Genomic DNA, 3,781 nt, shown 5'->3' with positions numbered 1-3,781 from the left:
CTGAGTGTAGTGTGTAGTGGAGTGCACTTTAGAGCCCTGAGTGTAGTGTGTAGTGGAGTGCACTTTAGAGCCCTGAGTGTAGTGTGTAGTGCACTTTAGAGCCCTGAGTGTAGTGTGGAGTGGAGTGCGCTTTATAGCCCTGAGTGTAGTGTAGTGCGCTTTAGAGCCCTGAGTGTAGTGTGTAGTGGAGTGCGCTTTAGAGCCCTGAGTGTAGTGTGGAGTGGAGTGCACTTTATAGCCCTGAGTGTAGTGTGGAGTGGAGTGCGCTTTAGAGCCCTGAGTGTAGTGTGGAGTGGAGTGCGCTTTAGAGCCCTGAGTGTAGTGTGGAGTGCACTTTAGAGCCCTGAGTGTAGAGTAGTGCACTTTAGAGCCCTGAGTGTAGAGTAGTGCACTTTAGAGCCCTGAGTGTAGAGTAGTGCACTTTAGAGCCCTGAGTGTAGTGTGTAGTGGAGTGCGCTTTAGAGCCCTGAGTGTAGTGTGGAGTGCACTTTAGAGCCCTGAGTGTAGAGTAGTGCACTTTAGAGCCCTGAGTGTAGTGCACTTTAGAGCCCTGAGTAGTGTGGAGTGTAGTGCACTTTAGAGCCCTGAGTGTAGTGTGTAGTGTGAAGATGGGGTTCCCTCCCACCTGATCTCTAGCTGTTTTATAGTCCCAGCCATCTGATTGGTCTTCTCCTCTAGGCGACTGATGACCTCACTCTTCTGCTTGGCGCTCACCTCCGAGCTCTGTGGACGCCAGGGTTGGGATCAAGTACACTTCAATTCACTTAACTGAAATTCCAATACCCGTGTCGGTCTTTGTAAAAAATAATAATACGTTTCTACAGAGCCTCTCTCACACCCAAGGCGCTCCGTGTACCTGGGACTTCTGCGCCAGCTGCAGGTTGAGGGTCCGCAGATCATCTAGCTGTTGTCGGAGCTCCACCAGAGCATCCTGTTTCTCACACATATCCGTCTCTAACATCTTCATAGACAGCTCCATTTCCTGCTTCATACCAATCTGAACCTCCAACTCCTTCTCTACATCCTGGAGGGAGAGAGGAATGAATGAGCGAGAGGGAGAGACGGAGGAAAATACACCTCTGCAATGGAAGACCGGGCCCTAGTTGAGAGCTCGGTCTAAACATCCTCTGGAAGGAGACACGGCCCTAGTGAGGCCCTCGTCTACATCCCTTCTGAAGTGAGACACGGCCTGTGAGAGCCTCGTCTAAACATCCCTCTGGGAGGAGACAGGGCCTAGTGAAGCCTCGTCTAAATCCTCCTCTGGAAGGAGACAGGGCCCTAGTGAGAGCCTCGGTCTAAACATCCCTCCTCTGGAAGGAGACAGGGCCTAGTGAGAGCCTCGGTCTAAACATCCCTCCTCTGGAAGGAGACAGGGCCCTAGTGAGAGCCTCGGTCTAAACATCCTCTGGAAGGAGACAGGCCCTAGTGAGAGCCTCGGTCTAAACATCCCTCTGGAAGGAGACAGGGCCCTAGTGAGAGCCTCGGTCAAACATCCCTCTGGAAGGAGACCGGCCCTAGTGAGAGCCTTCAGTCTAAACTATCCCTCTGGAAGGAGACAGGGCCCTAGTGAGAGCCTCGGTTAAAACATCCCTCTGGAAGGAGACAGGGCCTAGTGAGAGCCTCGGTCTAAACATCCTCTGGAAGGAGACAGGGCCTAGTGGAGAGCCTCACAGGTCCCTGTTAGTTGCTGCGTGTTTCAACGAGGCGTTTGCTGCTTATCACATATTTTCTATTTCCCTCTTGTCTCCCTCCAGGGATGGACAGATCACAGCCATCCTGGACCAGAAGAACTATATGTTGAGAGAGCTCAACAGACACCGTCTGAGTGCTTCAGTCAACAACCTGACAGGTCAAAGTGGACACCATGGAGAAGTCCAACACCCAACTCACTGAGAGAGTGGTTAGTTTCTACCCTCTCATTTCTACATCTGCCACTACACTATGGGGCTGACAGGTGCTCAAATCCCACTGCTGTGGTGTCTGTCCAGCTTGCAGTAGCCAACATTAGTAATGTATGTTTGTATCCTGGTGTCTGTCCAGCTTGCAGTAGCCAACAACAGGATCATCCCCACTACAAGAGGACGTAGAACGAGTCAGGAGGAGAGTTCCTACCAGCTGGAGTCCATTCGCAAGGTTGTCCACCCTCAAACATGTTTAGAAACATTCCTCTGGGTGTACCTGGCTGTGGGTGTACCTGGCTGTAGGGTGTACCTGGCTGTAGGGTGTACCTGGCTGTAGGGTTGTACCTGGCTGGAGGGTGTACCCTGGCAGGAGGTGTACTGGCATGAGGGTGTACCTGGCTGAGGGTTGTACCTGGCTGGAGGTGTACCTGCTGGAGGGTGTACCTGGCTGGAGGGTGATACCCTGGCTGGAGTGTACCTGGCTGTATGGAGGGTGTACCCTGGCTGTATGGAGGGTGTACCTGGCTGTAAGGAGGGTGTACCTGGCATGTATGGAGGGTGTACCTGGGCTGTAATGGAGGGTGTACCTGGCTGTAGGAGTGTGAGGTGTGAGGGTGTACCTGGCTGTATGGAGGGTGTACTGGCTGTAGGAGGGTTGTCACCTGGCGTTGAGGTGTAGTGTATTGGAGGGTGTACTTGGCTGTATTTGTTGTAGGGTGTACCTGGCTGTATGTTGTAGTAGGTGTACTTGGCTGTATGTGTAGTTAGGGGTGTACTTGCTGTATTGTTGTAGTAGGGTGTACTTGGCTGTATGTTTGTAGTAGGGTGTACTTGCTGGTAGTAGGGGTGTACCTGGCGTATGTTGTAGTAGGGTGTACTTGGCTGTATGTTGTTGTAGGGTGTACCTTGCTGTATGTGTTGTAGGGTGTACTTGGCTGTATGTTGTTTGTAGGGATGTACCTGGCTGTATGTTGTTAGGGTGTACCTGGCTGTATGGTTGTAGGGTGTACCTGGCTGTATGTTTGTAGGGTGTACTTGGCTGTTGTTGTATAGGGTGTACTTTGGTCTGTATGTTGCTAAGTAGGGTGTACCTGGCTGTATGTTGCTATTAGGGTGTACCTGGCTGTATTTGCTGTAGGTGTACCTGGCTGTAGTTTGCTGTAGGGGTGTACCTGGCTGTATGTTGCTGTAACCCCGGGTGTACCTGCTGTATGTTGTCAGTAGGGTGTAACTTGGCTGTATTGTTGTTGTAGGGTGTACTTGGCTGTATGTTGTAGTAGGGTGTACTTGGCTGTATGTTGAGTAGGGTGTACTGCTGGTTTATGTTGTAGTAGGGTGTACTTGCTGTAAGTTGTAGTAGGGATACTTGGCTGTAGGGTGTAGTAGAGTGTACTTGGCTGTAGGGTGTAGTAAGGGTGTACTTGGCTGGTAGGGTGGTACTGTGGCTGTACTTGGCTGTAGGGGTGTAGACTTGGCTGTATGTTGTAGGGTGTACTTGGCTGTAGGGTTGTACTGGCTGTATGTTGTAGGGTGTACTTGGCTGTAAGGGTGTACTTGGCTGTACTGGGGCTGGTAGGGTGTACTTGCTGTAGGGTGTACTTGGCTGTTGGGTGTACTTGGCTGTAGGGTGTACTTTGGCTTGTATGTTGTAGGGTGTACTTGGCTGTAGGGTGTACTTGGCTGTAGGGTGTACTTGGCTGTATGTTGGAGGGTGTACTTGGGCTGTTATGTTTGTTGTAGGGTGTACCTGGCTGTATGTTGTTGTAGGGTGTACTGGCTGTATGTTGTAGGGTGTACTTGGCTGTATGTTGTAAGGGCGTACTTGGCTGTATGTTGTTGTAGGGTGTACTGGCTGTATGTTGTAGTAGGGTGTACCTGGC

The 3,781-nt window shown here is 51.3% G+C and overlaps 1 long non-coding RNA gene and 1 pseudogene across 1 annotated transcript; one reads left to right on the top strand and one right to left on the bottom strand.

The window, feature by feature from the left end:
• The window catches only part of LOC112071522 (protein RUFY3-like), a 35,629-nt pseudogene that overhangs the window by 16,899 nt on the left and 14,949 nt on the right, over positions 1-3,781 (bottom strand).
• On the top strand, positions 2,592-3,311 carry LOC139024544 (uncharacterized). Its single transcript, XR_011475882.1, has 4 exons — positions 2,592-2,643; positions 2,746-2,826; positions 3,155-3,198; positions 3,278-3,311. It is a non-coding gene; the product is annotated as an uncharacterized lncRNA (long non-coding RNA).

This window comes from Salvelinus sp. IW2-2015, unplaced genomic scaffold, assembly GCF_002910315.2.
Source record: "Salvelinus sp. IW2-2015 unplaced genomic scaffold, ASM291031v2 Un_scaffold1630, whole genome shotgun sequence".
NCBI lineage: Eukaryota > Metazoa > Chordata > Actinopteri > Salmoniformes > Salmonidae > Salvelinus > Salvelinus sp. IW2-2015.
The sequence above is the reverse complement of the archived record's forward strand: the minus strand, read 5'-3'. Positions and strand labels throughout refer to the sequence as shown.